This window comes from Globicephala melas, chromosome 1, assembly GCF_963455315.2.
Source record: "Globicephala melas chromosome 1, mGloMel1.2, whole genome shotgun sequence".
Classification (NCBI taxonomy): Eukaryota; Metazoa; Chordata; class Mammalia; order Artiodactyla; family Delphinidae; genus Globicephala; species Globicephala melas.
The window spans coordinates 109,396,623-109,417,244 of record NC_083314.1 but is presented as its reverse complement, the minus strand read 5'-3'; the positions used below and the strand labels follow the sequence as shown (position 1 = coordinate 109,417,244).

The following is a 20,622-nucleotide window of genomic DNA, read 5'->3' as shown; positions in this document are numbered from 1 at the left end:
CCTCCATCCTTTCTGTTCCTCAAGTCAAAAATCTTGGTGTCATCTTCTTCTCTCTCAAACCATACATCTGATCCATTAGATACATCATGAGTCACTTATACTGGGGAAAACAAGAAAAGGAGGAAACTTGGGGAGTTGGGATGAAAACATTAAGGTTAAATATAAATAGAAAGCAGAGCACTAATAGAAGTATCTGCAGGTTGTATTTGATGATATGAAGAAAAATTGAAGCTAAGGGAACATGTATCCTAGAACTCAGGTTGACATGAAATCATATCGTAAGTCAGATTCCCCTAAAAGAGCTACAATTTCAGAATGGTCTACATGTTTGGGTGTGTCTTAACATCAAGAATTAGTTGTTTGTCTTTTTCGTATTGAGCTGCATGAGCTGAAGACCTAAATAGACATTTCTCCAAAGAAGATATACAGATTGCCAGCAAACACATGAAAGGATGCTCAACATCACTAATCATTAGAGAAATGCAAATCAAAACTACAATGAGGTATCACCTCACACCAGTCAGAATGGCCATCATCAAAAAATCTACAAACAGGGCTTCCCTGGTGGCGCAGTGGTTATGAGTCCACCTGCCGATGCAGGGGACACAGGTTCGTGCCCCTGTTTGGGAAGATCCCACATGCCGCGGAGCGGCTTGGCCCGTGAGCCATGGCCGCTGAGCCTACACGTCCAGAGCCTGTGCTCCGCAACGGGAGAGGCCACAACAGTGAGAGGCCCGCGTACCGAAAAAAAAAAAAAATAGTCTACAAACAATAAATGCTGGAGAGGGTGTGGAGAAAAGGGAGCCCTCTTGCACTGTTGGTGGGAATGTAAATTGATACAGCCACTATGGAGAACAGTATGGAGGTTCCTTAAAAAACTAAAAATAGAACCACCATATTGACCCAGCAATCCCACTGATGGGCATATACCCTGAGAAAACCATCATTCAAAAAGAGTCATGTACCACAATGTTCATTGCAGCTCTAATTACAATAACCAGGACATGGAAGCAACCTAAGTGTCCATCAACAGATGAATGGATAAAGATGTGGCACATATATGCAATGGAATATCACTCAGCCATATAAAGGAACAAAATTGAGTTATTTGTAGTGAGATGGGTGGGCCTAGAGTCTGTCATAGAGAGTGAAGTAAGTCAGAAAGAGAAAAACAAATACCGTATGCTAACACATATATATGGAATCTAAAAAAAAAAAAAGTGGTTCTGAAGAACCTAGGGGCAGGACAGGAATAAAGACGCAAATGTAGAGAATGTACTTGAGGGCACGGGGAGTGGGAAGGGTAAACTGGGACGAAGTGAGAGAGTGGCATGGACATATGTACACTACCGAATGTAAAATAGCTAGCTAGTGGGAAGCAGCTGCATAGCACAGGGAGATCAGCTCGGTGCTTTGTGACCACCTAGAAGGGTGGGATAGGGAGGGTGGGAGGGAGACGCAAGAGGGAGGAGATATAGGGATATATGTATATGTATAGCAGGTTCACTTTGATATAAAGCAGAAACTAACACACCATTGTAAAGCAATTGTACTCCAATAAAGATTAAAAAAAAAAAAGAATTAGTTGGCAGAACTAAGGCTGCCAACCTTAGTTCTTCCCAATCAACCCAGGGATTGGGAAGAGACTTCAGGTACCTATGGGAATTTTTTACATAAAGTGCACCTGAAGCATTTTCTGTCCCCTGCTTCTGGAAACATTGTGTGATCTGAAACTGGAAGCAAGAAATTGAGAATCATAATTTTAAAAAGACAATGGGGCTTCCTTGGTCGTGCAGTGGTTGAGAGTCTGCCTGCCGATGCAGGGGACACGGGTTCGAGCCCTGGTCTGGGAAGATCCCACATGCCGCGGAGCAACTAGGCCCGTGAGCCACAACTACTGAGCCTGCGCGTCTGGAGCCTGTGCTCTGCAGCAAGAGAGGCCGCGATAGTGAGAGGCCCGCGCACCGCGATGAAGAGTGGCCCCTGCTCGCTGCAACTAGAGAAAGCCCTCCCACAGAAACGAAGACCCAACACAGCCCCCCCCCAAAATTAATTAATTAATTAATTTGAAAAAAAAGACAATGAACATTTGAACCATTTTTTTAGAAAAATAAATCCTCTGTAGACATATCTGCAATAAAGCAAAACACTGCTGAAACATCAAGAAAGGGAGGATCTGATAATTTTCTAGGGGCAAGAGATGGTTAATAGTTAAGTGTCTTGACCAAATTAACTTGAATAAGAACAATGTAAAGGAAGTAAGTAGTCACTGTCCTTCTATTTTCATTTGGTATATGTTTCCCAGTATTCAAATTCTCAGTACAGAAGGTTCTCGCTGTTTTGCTGCACTGAGTTCCTGAAAGTCACATGCAGGTCCCCCTAAAGGAGATTGGAACAGTGCGAAATTGGGGGATTGCATTCTCCACCCAAGGGTTTACCATCAAACGAAAAATAGATGTAACCAAGAGTATAACATAAAAGATATTCTGTGGTTCTGGTAAAATTGTGTTTTTCTCTCTACTTACAACAGAAGTGTAAGTGCGATACCAGTTACCCCCTCGTGGAGAGAAGCTGAGTCCTTTGTAAACTTTTAAAAGATCTTTCCTCAGACTGGATTTCTCTCTCAGTGCCAGATTTTAGGCTAGAGATTTGATTGCCCTGAATTCAGTCCTCAGATAGCTAACTCCCCAAATAGGCTTTTTGGCCAATGGATGACAAGGCTGAATTTCCCATAAAGGAGGTTGTTAGAGACTAAAATAATTTCTCTCATGAAGTAGAATGAGTTTGAGCATTGGAATCTGACAGAGCGGAGTGGGAAGTTTTGGTGTGCCAGTCACAGGCTTTGTAACCTTGGAGAAATCATTCGTCTCTCTTGTACATTTCTTCTTCTGAAGAGCTAAGATCATACCTGCCTCATGGGTTTCATGTGGAAGCTTAACAGATAACTTGTTTAATGCCTGGTATTTAGTAGGTATAATAATATTAAATATTCATTGTTAGATCTTTCCTCTCCCTTTTAACAAAAACGATCTTTCAAAGCTTGTTTCTTTTGTTTTATAAAGAATTGTTTTTAGTTTGATACCTCAAGTTAGAGCTGAAGGCCCTAAACACCAAGAAATTCTTATTCTTAATAGTAAACTCCCTATCATACTTATCAAATTGGATTGTTAGCTCTATTGATAATATTAGTAGTTGTCATATATGAGTGCTAACTTCCTGCCTAGTACACCAATTAGTGTTTGCCAGAATTACCTCTTATACACTTCCCAGAAACCCAGTGAAGGAAGATACCATCCTTTTGCCCATTTTAAAAATGAGGAAACAGAAGGATTGAGTAACCTGTTCATGGTCACCCAGCTCACAAGTGGCAGAGCCAGGATTCACACCTGGACGCTTTGACTTCAGTGCCGTGTCCTGAATACTATAATACTAGAGTAATCCTTTAATACTGCAGTAGTACATTAATATGAATGTCTCTTCTTGCCTTAATCGCCAGGGACATAACTCCTCCAAAAAAGTAGAGATTGGGCATGGAAAATTTAACCTATTCCTTCTGTTTTTATTTCTTTTGCCTTTTCCTATAATAAAACCAGAGGTCTAGACTGAGTAGAGATTCTATACCATTTGGGGAAAAATAAGTGTGTGAAAATAATACATTAAGCTGAACTTTTAAAATCATTTAAGACCACATGTCACTGAGGAAAGTCTCATTTGATCCCTGCAGACCCTTTGCCTTCCCCCTATTTAATTCTGTGAATTAAAAGAAAAGAAAGGTACAGTTTATTTATTAGATCAGCTTTGTCTTTATTACCATGCTTCCACTCCCTTGGATATTTTTTCTTTAATCCGTTTACATGTTTTTTGCCTGTTGCCATGGTAAAGCTCATTCCATGATAGGAGAGATCTTGGTGCCAAAGGTTTTCCTAGTGTTAAATCCTGCATTTTCACTTCCACATTTTTATCTTGGTGTTACTAGGGCAACCCAAATAATTTCATTTTCTCTTTGAAGTTGATACCTTTTAAAGCTCTTATACCCTTATGCTGACTCATTCATGTTCTTACCACTTTTTTCTAGTTTAATTCCTGCAGCTACTTTCTTTCCACACACGTTTTTCTGCTCTTCTGTAGTCATAACAGCTGATGTACTGCAGTGTAGTGGTTAAGTATTTGGGGGATTACAAATCCCACTGAGGATTAGAAAAGAGCTATGGACTTTCTCACCAGAAAGAAGCACCAGTTTAAGAAAAAAGGATGAATATACAATGGGGAAAGGATTGTCTCTTTAATAAATGGTGCTGGGAAAACTGGACAACCACATGCAAAAGAATGAAACTGGAACACTATCATATACCATACACAAAAATCAATTCAAAATGAGTTAAAGACCTGAAACCATAAAACTCCTAGAAGAAAACATAGAGGGTAAGATCATTGACAGTGTTTTTAGCAGTGAGCTCTTGAGACCCAAAACAAAGGCAACAAAATCAAAAATAAACAAGTGGGATTACATCAAACTAAAAAGCTTCTGTACAGGAAGGGAAACCATCAAGGAAATGAAAAGGCAACATATGGTATGGGAGAAATTATTTGCAAGTCATATATCTGATAAATGGTTAATATCCAAAAAATATGAAGAACTCATGCAACTCAATAGGAAAATAAAAAACCCAAACAATCCAATTTTTAAAAATAGGCAGAGGATTTGAATAGATATTTTTCCAAAGAAGACATACAAATCGCCAACAAGCACATGAAAATGTGCTCAACGTCACTAATCATCAGGGAAATGCAAATCAATGGCTATCATCAAAAAGAAGAAATAACAAGTGTTGGTGAGGATATAGAAAAAGGGGAACCCTTGTGCACTGTTGGTAGGAATGTAAATTGGTGTAGCCACTATAGAAAACAGTGTGGTGTTTCCTCAAAAAATTAAAAATAGAACCACCACATGATCTAGCAATTCCACTTCTGTGCATTTATCCAAAGGAAACAAAAACACTAACTGGAAAAGATGTGTGCACCCCCATGTTCATTGCAGCATTATTTACAACAGCCAAAACATAGAAACAACTGAAGTGTCCTCTGATGGATGAATGAATAAAGTAAACGTGGTGTCTGTATACAATGGAATATTACTGAGTCATGAAAAAGGAGGAAATCCTGCCATTTTCAACAACATGGATGGACTTTGAGGGCATTATGCTAGGTAAAATAAGTGAGACAGAGAAAGACAAATACTATGTGATCTCACTTGTATGTGGAATCTTAAAACAAACAAAAAAACTCATAGATACAGAGAAGAGACTGGTGGTTACCAGAGGCTGGGTGGGGGGGTGGGCATGGGGGTCATGGCTGAAATGGGTGAAGGCGGTTGAAAGGTACAAACTTCCAGTTATAAGATAAATGAATTCTGGGGATGTAATGGACAACATGATGACTATAGTTAACAATGCTGTATTGTATATTAGAAAGTTGCTAAGAGAGTAGATCTTAAAAGTTCTCATCATAAGAAAAAAATTTGTAACTGTGTGGTGATGGATATTAACTAAACTTGTTCTGGTAATCATTTCACAATATATAGTATGTCAAATCATTATGTTGTACAGTTAAAAATAATACAATGTTATATGTCAGTTATATCTCAATTACAAAAAGAAATAATGGATGGAAATACTGAATAAATAGTCTCTCTTATCCAAATTTATTTGGTTCTTGGGTTTTGAATAGCAAGTTGCAAGAGTTTGTGTAACAAAAAATCTATCCCAGTCTATTCCAGTTCAGATTGTGAAAGTTAAGGTACCTATTTATTTCTATTTTTTATTTTATTTTATTTATTTATTTTTGGCTGCATTTGGGTCTTTGTTGCTGCGCACAAGCTTTCTCTAGTTGCGGCGAGCAGGGGCTACTCTTCGTTGCGGTGCACAGGCTCTAGGTGCACAGGCTCAGTAGTCATGGCGCATGGGCTTAGTTGCTCTGCAGCATGTGGGATCTTCCCAGACGAGGGCTCGAACCCGTGTCTGCTGCATTGGCAGGCAGATTCTTAACCACTGCGCCACCAAGGAAGCCCCTATTCCCATTTTTATTTTTACTTCATCCCAGGACAATTTCATGCTTGCTTTTATATCTCTGTCCTTCTCTGACAGGGCTCTTGGCAAACTGCCTGCAGAGGTTAAAGGGCTAGTTGGTGTGCTTCTTTCCTAGTGCTGGTCTGGCTCACATAAACCCTTTGGGTTTGAATCCATACAAATAGATGAGAAGCAAAAAGAAGGGATAACACATTTTGAGTCTCCTTGCTTATAGATCTGCTGCCCACATAGTCAACTATCACTTTTTATTTATCTTTTATCCCCAGTACTTGACACAGAGTGGTTGGATAACAAATGTTGAAAGAGGAAGAATGGGAGGGATGGAGGAAAGAGGAAGGGAAAGAGGAAGAAAGAAATGGAAGGAAGAAGGTTCTACCCAAGGGAGGAAAAGAAAAAAACATAAATAAAACAGACTAAAGGAGACTGTCCTCTGACCAAAGACTGAATTTCCTGTGTGTAACTCAGAAGTCAGTTCCGAAGGAGGAATTCTAGACAGATTCTGAGTGAGATGACTACTCTGCAGGCTGGTACACATTTGGACGGATGCAGGAGAGAAGAGCAGCCTTTGGCCCTCATAGCTGCCACCTTAGAAAAAGACTGCTGGTGAGTCCCGGTGACTTTTTGTCCTTTCAGTCTAAGAACATGTAACTTGAGGCACCCTCTGTCTCATGGAATCTGAACGAGCTCAGGCTACCCCTTCCCTCATGTCTCCAGAGACAGAAGATATCAAGTCCAACCTTATTCGAATAAACAGAACCAAAACCTTTCTAATGAGTGATGGAGGGCAAAATGATATGTTTCAAAGGGGAAACCAAAAGCCGTCACATTTCAGCCCTTTCATTCTGCCCAGAATGTTCTCCTGGTCCTGGGCTCCAACTTTATCAAAGTAACTATTCCTACCTATACTTCCTATTTTCATGTAGGCATCACTTCCTAAACCCCCTGTAGCTCAGGTACCTCAGTATAGTAAGTCCCCTACATACGAACGAGTTCTGTTCTGAGAGCACATTCATAAGTCCAGTTTGTTGGTAAGTCCAACAAAGTTAGCCAGGGTCCCCAACTAACACAATCGGCTATATGGTACTGTGCTGTAATAGGTTTATAATACTTTTCACACAAGTAATACATAAAAAAACAAACACAAAAAATAAAACATTTTTAATCTTACAGTACAGTTCCTGGAAAAGTACAGTAGTACAGTACAGCATCTGGCATCGAGTGAACAGGCAAGAAGAGTTACTGACTGGAGGAGGGAGAGGAGGTGGGAGGTGGTAGAGCTGAAGGATCGTCAGCAATAGGGGACGGAGGGCAAGCTGCAATTTCACTCATGCTTGACGTTGATGGCGCAGGTTCTGGTTCCTTGCTGGATTCAGTTCTATCTACCCTCTTGAAAAAATGACCCAGTGATATCTGGGTAGGAGCTCTTTTTATCTCATCATGGATGACACGGTAGCACTGGATTGCATTCCGAACGGCTGCCGCAACCTTCGTGTACCGTTCTACGTTCGGGTCCTGTGCCTCAAAAACTAACAGTACCTTCTCAAATAAAGAAAATCCCCTTGCCATCTCCTGCATCGTGAACCTCTTCAGTTCTTCAGTTACTACTTCTGCCTCTTGTCTCTCTTCGTCCTTTTTCTGGGCTTCCAATTCCATCAGGTCTTCATCAGTAAGCTACACAATGTAAGTACACAAAAACACAACCACTTGTAGAGGATGCACGCACGTGACAGTGTACGCCAGACACGTGAACTAACTTACGTGATTGGACATGCAAACACGTTTGTACCTTTGAAAGTTTGCAACCTGAAGGTTCGTATGTAGGGGACTTACAGTATACTACCAGAGTACCCAAAACTTCCACTTCATCACACCTGTCACAATTGTGATTAAATGGTTGTGTGTCGTTATTTACTATGTCTTTTCATCATGATATAAGGTTCATAAGGACAGGAGTTATATCTGTCTTAATCATTGGTATATCCACATTAGTGAGCTCAATACCTTGCAGATAAAAGCTACTCTAGTACTTGTAGAAAGAATGAATAAAGCTGCCAGGCACCGTGGTAGGTGCTAGGAATATAGAGCTTTTCAATGGTACCGAATCTATCCTTGAAAAACTTTGTGCCTCTAGAGTAGCTATCTCTAATGATAATATATCCCTCTCTCAGCCTCCAGAAAGGAAAGACCAAGGATGAATCAAAATCCTGGCCTTCTACACCTCATTTCCCTAGGTCACACTTCTTTCCCACAAGAATACCAACACTTTTCATATCTAAGAACATTGAGTAGAAATGAACCAACTTATCTCTTACCAATTTCTGTTCCTTTGTTGAGTAGACATTTACTTTGTTTTTCCAGAAACAATTTTAACTTATGTCTGTATAACCAATTTTTAGGGCCCTACAACATTGGTCTGTTAAGTTTTTAACATGGGTCATCTGAAATAGGATTAAACATTACAGGATAAGTAAAAACAAATAAATCCCCACAGTTGTTCCGTAAACCTTGTCTTTTCCCTTGGCCGTAAGCCACCCAAAAGATTATTCACTCGTTCCTAAATCCCATTTTACTTCAGAACTTCCAAGGATCTCTCAGCTTTGAAATGTTCGACTTTTAAAAAGAAATTTTACTTGTTTCTTCCTCACTTTTTCCTTCTAAATCTGTTTTTAAATGTCTGTTACCTTTCTGCATAGTTTTTCAGTATTTGTGATTAATAATTAAAACCTCCCAATTTAACAACTCTTGAATCAGTTTTATTCCTTTCAAGCATCCTCAATCTGCCTTTTCATCCTACTGATGAAGCTGTTGAATAAAACTGCTTTAGATAACTGGATGTCACCATGCAAGTTGATATATTACTGGGCTTTAGTATCTTGTCTTCTAGGTCTTTGAACCATTTAAAAATACATTTGGCAGAGCTCAATATCTTTGAAATAGTTTTCTCAGGAAGACCTCATCTGGCCCCAAGCCATCTTTCTTACTAATAATAGCAACTGCAAGTAAACAATTTCAAAATATTGCTATACAGTTTGTCTATAAAGATGGCACTGTTTGGGGTCTTATTCCAAGTTAGCTGATGGGCTCTAAATTTTTCCCTCTATTTTCTTTTTGCTGACAACGTATTCAAATTAATAAGTCTGAGATCTCACACTTGGAACTGTTTTTGGAACTGTTCTTGGAACTTTGTTTTGAATGAATTATTAATTTGTTTGATTAATATATATTGAGCACCTGTTATGTGCCAAGACTGTTAGGTGTTGGGAAGACAATGGAGACCAACATTCACCCAGAACCACACAAATGAATGGAAAATGGTGTCTATGACAGGGACAACCAAGAGAGCTCCACAGTGCTGTGAGAGCCTGCAGTGTTGGATTTGCCCTAGTCAGTGAGATCAAGGACAGCTTCTCTGAGTAAGTGGTACTAAAGCCAAGCTCTGCAGGGTACATAGGAGTCTGAAAAGTGAGGAGAGATTGAAAGAACATTCCTATCGTAGGGTTAGCACCACAAGGACCTGCTACTATTGCTTGTATCTCCTTTGTAGTGACTTTATGAGAGCCCCAGAGATCACTCAACCTTTGCAATCATGTGCATCACCTAGTTTCTTTCCTTTTTCTGGAGGGCGGGAAATAGGGTCTTATTATGTGTTTTTGGAAAAGAATAATTATCTTCAGAAACAGATGTATTTTAATGAATTGATTTATATTTTCCAAGGATTTTTTCATTTAGATTCTTGGCACAGTCTAGGTGTGAGAGGCAAGTAGGCTTTGACCATGTTCTCCTGGAGCCTTCATATACGGAAGCTTCTTATGCCCTTTGCCAGCCTTTAGGATGTGAGACTCTAGGAGAACTGAATATCATCATGTTAGATTTTATTTAGCTTTGCTGTGAGAAAATAAGAGTTGGAAGAGGGAGCTCATATAATGTCTAACTTGGAAGAGATGGGCCATTAAATCAATATGTTAACTTTAGAGCCAAACCCAACAAATATTTTTCTTTTAGGCACAAAGACCTGCGTTAAATATTTATTGGTTGGATGGACAAAAACCTAATATTCCAATTTTCAGGTACATTCATGTCAGTTTTAATATTCTGACAGTAAAATTCTGGTCATTGTTGATTTTCTCCTGTAGTTTTTTTTTCTTTTTCTTGGAGACTGGAGGATCTGAACTTCTTCCTTCCATCATGGATTTTACCGAGCACAGCCAACAGAAAAGACAGACCAAGAGCTAACTTCTTGAGAATAACCTTCTTGAAAAGCCCCAAAGAAATTTATTCAGCATTTAATATTTTTCTGCTATTAACAACCCTACCATGGTCCCTGATCTTAAAAGAGAAATTGTGAATGTCAGATTCTTATAAAGATGAGTTAAAGGATGATAAAAATAGTCATACTATAAATCCATTAGTCTTTCAATCTCTCACTTTAACCGCCAATCTCTTGTTTCCTGAGGAGGGTTACTTTTGTCTCCTACTGTATTTAACACGGCTGGAAATTTGAAATTTTACCCCATTGAAAAAGAAAGCTTAGTAGCAAAGTTTTGATAACAAGTTGCTTTAACTTCCCTGTCACTCTTTTGGTTGGTGCTCTGTTTTCATACATACCAGTCTACTTATGTGTGTGAAAAAGTGTTTGTAAAACACACCAAACTTTCTGTTGGAACAGAAAAGGCAACGTTCCCCCCACAGAATCATTAGGAATTCGATTCAACAAACTATTGAGCATTTTAGGCCCCATAGCATGCAATATGAAAGAAAAGGTGATCCCTGCCTTTTCAGACTGCTCTATTTTGTGAAAAATAAACAAAAAACTTTTTAGGGCTTCCCTGGTGGCGCAGTGGTTGAGAGTCCGCCTGCCGATGCAGGGGACACGGGTTCGTGCCCCGGTCCGGGAAGATCCCACATGCCGCGGAGCGGCTGGGCCCGTGAGCCATGGCCGCTGAGCCTGCGCGTCCGGAGCCTGTGCTCCGCAACGGGAGAGGCCACAACAGTGAGAGGCCTGCGTACCGCAAAAAAAAAACACAAAAACTTTTTAGTTTTAATGTTCTAGAGAGCAGGAATATTCCCGTCTTCTCCACCTACCTCTCCTCCCTGTCCCTTCCTCAGAAAGAAAGTTGCCTTCCAGGTAGATGGCTTCCTGCACTTGTTTAAATCTTCCGGCCTGCACTGTATATTCATGGTGTGTCAGCTGCTTAGAACTATTATGCTCTCTTTGTTCAAGGGGGAAAACTGGACTAAAGATAAGCCTCAGTCTTTTTTTGTCCATTAAAGGAAGAAATAAATCATCTTCAAAACAATCATTACAGATTTACTAAATTGAAATCTAGACTTAGTCTTTGGATGTGAAGACTGGTAAGAACCGAAACCTCGTCTAAATCACATAAGGGGAAACACACAGTCTTTTCAAGAGTTTAGAATCTTATGGGGTTGGGGGGAGGGGGGTTGAGTATCCACTAATTCCTGGAAGATTGTTCCTGGTTTAAAGGAGGTAGAAACAGTGTGGAATGAAGAGGTGACCAAGAAGACCAATGGGGTGCAGAGAGCTGAGGGAATGAGTAACATTTTATGATTTTATGATAATCTTTTATGGTCAGGGTTTAAAAAACGATTAGATCACAATTTAGCCTCATTCTCAAAAAGATTTCTGAGTTGAAATTTACTTAAAATGTATAGAATAAGCATTACGTAATTATTAGTGTCATATACATGTAGCTGAAGCTCTTTGACAAAAATTCTAAAGAAATCAAGATCTCACTAAGATTTATAAATGCAGTATTCCAGACCATTATATTATAAATAACACTTCTTTGTTTGGATCTGTTTTCTGCCACTTGTTTCTTAATAGGGTAATGTTTTGATAAGGGAGTCACAAAATGTGGCCATTGGGTACAGGTTGGTGCCTAAGAAGTCGTCATCGAATGACACACCCTTTTTATAACTGGTGACAGACATTGTACATTGAAATTTCAGTGACCCGGGCTTCCCTGGTTTTGCAGTGGTTGAGAGTCCACCTGCCTATGCAGGGGACACGGGTTCGTGCCCCAGTCCGGGAAGATCCCACGTGCCACGGAGCGGCTGGGCCCGTGAGCCATGGCCGCTGAGCCTGCGCGTCCGGAGCCTGTGCTCCGCAACGGGAGAGGCCACAACAGTGAGAGGCCCGCGTACGGCAAAAAAAAAAAAAAAAAAAATTCAATGACCCTTAACTTTGAAATTATAAATTATTCCTGACTCTTGTCCTCTTCTCAAACTGTCTCTTCAGTAGTGGATGTTCTTTGAATAATCACTATTTACAGTGTGAAGCTGTGTGGTAATAGTTACTCTCTTATTTATTGTAGTATCAAACTATAACAGAGGATAATAACATAATAGAAGAATTTGGTCTTTACTACAAAATGCTCAGTTGGGTGTGTATATGTTTAGGCCTCTTTGAATTTAACAAATATGTATTGAGGGTCTATTCTAAGGCATTGTGCTATTTTCTAGAAGATACAAAGTTAAACAAGATATAAACCTTGTCCTCAATGAAATGAAAACAACAACCTCTTTAAATGCACCATTGGCACCAGAAACAATAATCAATCACATGTACAAAGAAGAGCAGTTACAATTCATGCTTTTATAGGAATTTCTTTCAGGCACATTCTCCTAGTAGAGTACACAGGGGTGAGGCAGGCACTTTGTCTATTTTGTTCGCTTCCATTCCACCAGCACCTAGCACGGTGCGTGACATATCTTAAAATATATATTTTTAATGTACATTTTAATATACATTTTAATACATATTTATTATAATGCTATAATTATTTATAGCAAGTGCATGAGTAAATGAATTATGCTTGTGAGAGAGAAAAATCAGCTACTGATAATAGTACATAACAAATTTTTGGTGGTGGTGGGATGAATTGGGAGATTGGGATTGACATCTATACACTAATATGTATAAAATAGATAACTAATAAGGACCTGCCGTATAAAAAATTAAATTAATTTTTTTAAAAAAGCTTATGACTATGTTAAAGATAACTGTGGAAACTAGTATGTAAAGCAGCAGCCTTGAGATGTGTGACCTGAAGCACGGTGACTAAAGGGGTTTTCTTTAAATATGGGAAGGGTATAATGAGAAAGAGGTATTCTATCTTTACTGATTAAAAGATAACTAAAATTGCCAGGTAGGCATGATTTTTGTTCCCCACCTGTCTTAGAAAAACAGGTTAAGCTCATTTTGAATACTTTTCAAATAATGTGATTGGGCCATTAATTTAACACACGGCATAGCGGAAATATTCAAGGAGATGATAGTACAGAAGTATCCACTGGGTTGCAAGTTCAACTTGCCTCGTGATTCCTTCTGAGTCTAAAGTTCTCATTTGTGGGACTATAAGAGCACTATAGCTTAAGAATCATTTAAATGTATTAATAATAGTTTATTTTTCATTTTATTTTCAAAGAAGGACATGAAAAGAGAAATTCTATTTAAACCATTTGTTTCCTAGTATATTTTAGATTCTGTACATTCAGATCAGCATGATGTAGTTAACCAGGAGCCGTATAGTAAGAGGTAAGATTTGACCAGAAGTCAAGGCTCACCGCTAGCTGTGTTCCTTGGGTAAGTCACATAATCTCTCTTGGTTCAGGTTGTTCACTCATAAAATGACAGTTATGGAGTGGATGACTTCTGAAAGTGCCTTTGGGGTTCTGAACTGTTATAACCCATTTATGAGTTTCTTTAAATTAAGTATATGTCTATAGAACCATATAATTATGGTCTTCTATAGTGGATTTTTCTAAAAATAATTTTGTCACATATACCACAACTACAGAGTAAAACACAATCCAGAGTCACACTCTCCTAAGAAAGAAAGATATTTTTATAAAATTAGAAACTTCGGCTTTTGTCCTGTTTTTTATTTCCATCTTTGCGCTGCTAGAGGAAACGTAATTTGTTTTATAATTGATGTTTGGAGCATGTTCTGATGACTTTATTTTGATTGGTACCACTGAGAAGGACCCATAAATAAATCATGGTATTTCTGTGCCCTTCCTCTTTTACACTGCTTTTCTGCACTGGCCTTGGCTCTGCCAATGTCCCGGCCCTGCACTGTGGGATCTTCCTCCCATGACATTACTCAGACACACGCTTTGCTTTCATAATCATTCTTTCCAAAACGAAAGGCAATTGCACCCCCTATCTTTATTAAAATTACTAGTTATTCACTGATTTATTCAGCAAATATTGAGTGCCTACTCTATGCCAAGCATTATTTTCTAGGTACAGGGACACGTCAAAATACAAAATAGAATTGAAAAGAAAGTTCCTGTCCTCAAGAAACTTTCATTCTTTTAGGGGGGACAGACAATAAGGAATATAAGTATTTTTTGACAGATGGGATGTGGGATGTAAGAGACAAAGAAGACTCACAGATAACTCCAGAAACGTTGGTCTGAGCACCTGGAAAGATGGAGTTGCCATCAAGGGGGAAAAGTTGCAAGAGCAACAGGGCTTTGCCAGGGATGGGAGAGGTGGAGATAAGGGAATGGAACTGGAGTTAGTGTGGCACGTAGTGAGTTTCATGTGTCTGCTGGATGTCCAGATGGAGATACCGAGTAGGCAGTTGGGTCTGCCATTTAAAGCACTATGCTCACAGGGGAGTGAGTTAGGGGAGAGAACTGCATCGAAGACTAAGCATTGGGCACACCAAAGTCAGAGGTCAGGGGGAAGATGAGGTAGCAGACAAGTAGTTAAAGAAGGAACAGCATGGAAAACAGGAGGAAAACCTAAAGGCTGTGACATCCTGAAAGCCAAGTAGAGAATGGTCACTTTATGCCAAATGCTGAAGATAGAGCAGGTAAGGTGAGGGCTGAGAATTGACCATTAGATTTAGCCACGTAGATGAATAATATATGTGGGTTTCTTTTCTGTAGAATTCACACTTGATGCTCAGGAATTACTGAATTTTTAAAATTCATTTTTGTAAGGGGACACTCACTATGTTACTGATATGATTACTATTATCACTTGGAATTGGCCCTTGTTTCCTTGAGTGGTATATGATTGTACTGTCTAAAGGTGATGCCATTCTCCATCTGCCAGAAAAATGTGGAACAAAGCACTGTTAGCCATATATACCCACCTGATAGCCGTTGGAAAACAGTGTTAGCAATCAGATTTGAATCAAAGTAGAATATGTTTGGTATTCTTAAAGTCATGGGTTAACAAATAGAGTAGAATTTGTTCTGTAATTAATTCTGGAGAAGATATTAAACTTCTCCTGAGAGGGAGGAAGACAGATTGTTTCAGGAAGAACCAGATAAATGAAAGAAATAAAAAACTCTGAGTTTGCAACTAACTTTACCAATATTCTTTACCAAAGGATTATATTATGTGATATTTTTGAGAGGTAAAATTTTATAGACAATGAGGCCATTAAAATGACTTTTGGTAATAAGTATTTTTAATAAAAGTAATGCAAATAGATTTCTGCAAAAGGATACAGAGGCAAATATATAACATAATATAAAAGTTTATATATCTTTAATTAGGATACCAGAATTTCTTTTTTAAAAATTTTTAAAAAAATTTTTATTGGAGTATAGTTGCTTTACAATGTTGTCTTAGTTTCTACTGTACAGCAAAGTGAAACAGCTATACGTATACATATATCCCCTCTTTTTTGGATTTCCTTCCCATTTAGGTCACCACAGAGCATTGAGTTCCCTGTGGTATACAGTAGGTTCTCATTAGTTTTCAATTTTATACAGAGTATCAATAGTGTATATATGTCAATCCCAATCTACCAATTCATCCTAGCCCCCCCTCACCTTGGTATAGGATACCAGAATCTCTTGATTGAATGTGAAATGCCATGTTTCCAAAGACATTATTAGGTAAGCTAAAATCTTACATAATGGTTGGAAATTAGAGCTGGAAGAAATATAAAGATAACCATTTATATTTCTAAAATAGAAAAAAAAATTAAATATAAGTATAATTATCCTAATTGATCTTTAGGGGAAAAAACTATAAACTCAGCAGTTTATTCAGAAGTGGCTTCTTCAGCTTGAAATGGTCACAAATCGTGTGGAAACTACAATAATAGTGAAAGAGAAATTGTGTCATCACTGTAATACACAACTTTAAGAGATGCTGAAATTTGTGAAAGAATACAAAATTGTTTTTCAATTAAGCAAGCACAAGGTTCATCTACCCTCTGTTTAGTTTTGGCGTTTTTAAGTCAACTTCTCCTTTACTTCCTCCTTTTTTTTTGCATCAAAAATAATTCCAAGGATTAAATCTGTGCTAGATATTGGCTTTGAGCCTTGTGATGTGTAAAAACAATAAAGTCTATGTGTATGTGTATTATACATCTGTGTGTGTATTATACGTATGTCTGCATACATTTATATGTATTATATATGTACGTACATATAAGGGCATGTACATACACGAGCACATACACACACTTACCCAAAAGAGGTTAAGTACGTTGAGTAGAGTTATAATGCTGAAAGTCTGTTTCATCTTGACTGTTTGTTTCTCTGACAGTCCGTCTTAACTAGGCTGTACCAGTATTAGGAAGCAGTAGATAATACTTAAGTTTCTTAGATTCCTCAGTTTGTCTTTATTTTCCATATTAAGAGAATGATGCCAATGAAACAACTCAGCCAAGGACTCGGAGAATCTCATGATTAAGTGCCCAGGCCTTTGCTTTTTCAAGGTGAGCCATAGATAAAGGAAGGAACAGTGAGCCTCTACCTCAGTGGTTCTCAAAGTGTGACTCATGGAACACCAGTCACCTAAACATTTTTAGGGGGTCCACAAGATCAAAACTAATTTTTAATGCTAAGATATTTTTTTGCCTTTTTCACTGATGGTACAAAAGCAATGGTGGGTAAGTCATCTTAGCGTGAATCAAAATAGAGGCACCAAATTCTACTGTACAGTATTCTTCATTGGCACACTTTTACAACTTAAAGGAAGAAAAAAGCCAGTTTCATCTAATGTCCTCATTGAATCAGTAAAAATTATTATGTTAATAGCTCTCGACCTTTGACTACGTATTGTAATAATATACAGTGTGATGAAAGGGAAGAATACATAAAGCACTTCTGCTGAATTCAAAGTACAGTGGGTGTCTCAAGGGAAATCCTTATTGGAGTTGAAAGTTGAATTAGCCACTTTATCATAACATACCATTTTTAATTGAATAAAACAACTGATTATTCAGACTTGACTATGTGGAAGATACTTTCTCAAAATGATTGAAGCGAACTTGACATCTCAAGGCAAACAACTATAATATTTGCTGCCACAAATAAAATTCAAACTTTCAAGTGAGGAATAGAATTTTGGAAAATTTGTGTCCACCACCATGAGTTGGATAGCCTCCAATTACTTAAAAAATTTTCTGATGAAAGCAGTTGTGATATTAATGAATGTGATTTTTAGGTATGATTTGTAACATTTGGAAGATCTCCATAACTAAGTGATCCAGTATTTTCCAGATGACCAACACATGTTTTTATAAATCATGCACAGATAAAAGATCCATTCAAAGTGAAAGATGGACGAATGAGTTGTTGTTTTTTTTAACATCTTTATTGGAGTATCATTGTTTTACAATGTTCTGTAAGCTTCTGCTGTATAACAGTGAATCAGCCATATGTATACATATATCCCCATATCCCCTCCCTCTTGCATCTCCCTCCCACTCTCCCTATCCCACCCCTCTAGGTGGTCACAAAGCACCGAACTGATCTCCCTGTGCTATGCAGCTGCTTCCCACTAGCTATTTGTTTTACATTTGATAGTGTATATATGTCAATGCTACTCTCTCACTTCATCCCAGCTTACCCTTCCCTCTCCCCGTGTCCTCAAGTCCATTTTCTAGGTCTCCGTTTTTATTACTGTCCTGCCCCTAGGTTCATGAGAATCATTTTTTTTTTTTTTAGATTCCATATATAGGTGTTAGCATATGGCATTTGTTTTTCTGACTTACTTCACTCCGTATGACAGACTCTAGGTCCTTCCACCTCACTGCAAATAGTTCAATTTCGGTTTTTTTTATGGCTAAGTAATATTCCATAGTATATATGTGACACATCTTCTTTATCCATTCATATGACGATGGACACTTAGGTTGCTTCCATATCCTGGCTACTGTAAATAGAGCTGCAATGAACATTGTGGTACATGATTCCTTTTGAATTATGGCTTTCTCAGGGTATATACCCAGTAGTGGGATTGCTGGGTCGTATGGTAGTTCTATTTTTAGTTTTTTAAGGAACCTCTATACTGTTCTCCATAGTGGCTGTATCAATTAACTTTCCCACCAACAGTGCCAGAGGGTTCCCTTTTCTCCACACCCTCTCCAGCATTTATTGTTTGTGGACTTTTTTTTTTTTTTTTTGCGGTACGCGGGCCTCTCACTGTTGTGGGCTCTCCCGTTGCAGAGCACAGGCTCCGGACGCACAGGCTCAGCGGCCATGGCTCACGGGCCTAGCCGCTCCGTGCCATGTGGGATCTTCCCGGACCGGGGCACGAACCCATGTCCCCTGCATCGGGAGGCAGACTCTCAACCACTGCGCCACCAGGGAAGCCCCCTGTTTGTAGATTTTTTGATGATGGCCATACTGATTGGTGTGAGGTGATACCTCATTGTAGTTTTGATTTGCATTTCTCTAATGATTAGTGATGTTGAACATCCTTTCATATGTTTGTTGGCAATCTGTATATCTTCTTTGGAGAAATGTCTATTTAGGTCTTCTGCCCATTTTTGGATTGGGTTATTTGTTTTTTTGATATTGAGCAGCATGAGCTGCTTGTATATTTTGGAGATTAATCCTTTGGCAGTTGCTTCATTTGCAAATATTTTCTCACATTCTGAAGGTTGTCTTTCCATCTTGTTTATGGTTTCCTTTGCTGTGCAAAGGCTTTTAAGTTTCATTAGGTACCATTTGTTTATTTTTTTTTTATTTTTTATTTATTTATTTTTTTTTGTGGTACGCGGGTCTCTCACTGCTGTGGCCTCTCCCGTCGCGGAGCACAGGCTCCGGACGCGCAGGCTCAGCGGCCATGGCTCACGGGCCCAGCCGCTCCGCGGCATGTGGGACCTTCCCGGACCGGGGCACGAACCCGTGTCCCCTGCATTGGCAGGCGGACTCCCAACCACTGCGCCACCAGGGAAGCCCGACCATTTGTTTATTTTTGTTGTTATTTCCATTACTCTAGGAGGTGGGTAAAAGGGATTTTGCTGTGATTTATGTAATAAAGTGTTCTGCCTATGTTTTCCTCTAAGAGTTTTATAGTGTCTGGCCTTACATGTAGGTCTTTATTCATTTTGAGTTTATTTTTGTATACTGTGTTAGGGAGTGTTCTAATTTCATTCTTTTACAGGTAGCTGTCCAGTTTTCCCAGCACCACTTATTGAAGAGGCTGTCTTTTCTCCATTGTATATTCTTGCATTGTTTATCAAAGATACGGTGACCATATGTGTGTGGGTTTATCTGGGCTTTCTATCCTGTTCCATTGATCTATATTTCTGTTTTTGTGCCAGTACCATACTGTCTTGATTACTGTAGCTTTGTAATATAGTCTGAAGTCTGGGAGCCTGATTCCTCCAGCTCCGTTTTTCTTTCTCAAGATTGCTTTGGCTATTCGGGGTCTTTTGTGTTTCCATACAAATTGTGCAATTTTTTGTTCTAGTTCTGTGAAGAATGCCATTGGTAGTTTGATAGAGATTGCATTGAATATGTAGATTGTTTTATGTAGTATAATCATTTTCACAATATTGATTCTTCCAATCCAAGAACATGGTATATCTCTCCATCTGTTTGTGTCGTTTCTAATTTCTTTCATCACTGTCTTATAGTTTTCTGTATACAGGTAGTTTGTCTCCTTAGGTAGGTTTATTCCTAGGTATTTTATTCTTTTTGTTGCAGTGGTAAATGGGAGTGTTTCCTTAATTTCTTTTTCAAATTTTTCATCATTAGTGTATAGGAATGCAAGACATTTCTGTGCATTAATTTAGTATGCTGCTACTTTACCAAATCCATTGATTAGCTCTAGTAGTTTTCTGGTAGCATCTTTAGCATTCTCTATGTATAGTATCATGTCATCTGCAAACAATGACAATTTTACTTCTTCTTTTCTGATTTGGATTCCTTTTATTTCTCTTTCTCCTTTGATTGCTTTGGCTAAAACTTCCAGAAATATGTTGAATAACAGCGGTGAGAGTGGGCAACCTTGTCTTTTCCTTGATCTTAGAGGAAATGGTTTCAGTTTTTCCCCATTGAGAACGATGTTGGCTGTGGGTTTCTCATATATAGTCTTTATTATGTTGAGGTAAGTTCCCTCTATGCCTACTTTCTGGAGGGTTTTTATCATAAATTGGTGTTGAACTTTGTCGAAAGCTTTTTCTGCATCTATTCAGATTATCATATGGTTTCTATCCTTCAATTTGTTAAGATGGTTTATCACATTGATTGACTTGCATATCTTGAAGAAACCTTGCATTCCTGGGATAAACCCCACTTGATC

At 38.7% G+C, this 20,622-nt stretch overlaps 1 protein-coding gene across 3 annotated transcripts in view; it reads left to right on the top strand.

Moving 5' to 3' along the window:
• The window catches only part of LRRC8C (leucine rich repeat containing 8 VRAC subunit C), a 91,692-nt gene that overhangs the window by 29,754 nt on the left and 41,316 nt on the right, over positions 1-20,622 (top strand). The window contains exon 1 of one of the 3 annotated variants that reach the window (XM_030868610.3): positions 6,430-6,689. The exons of the other annotated variants lie outside the window; for them this stretch is intronic. The gene's annotated coding sequence lies outside the window, so the exon portion shown is untranslated. Of the gene's footprint in view, positions 1-6,429; positions 6,690-20,622 lie in introns of those variants that run through there. 3 annotated transcript variants of the gene reach the window in all.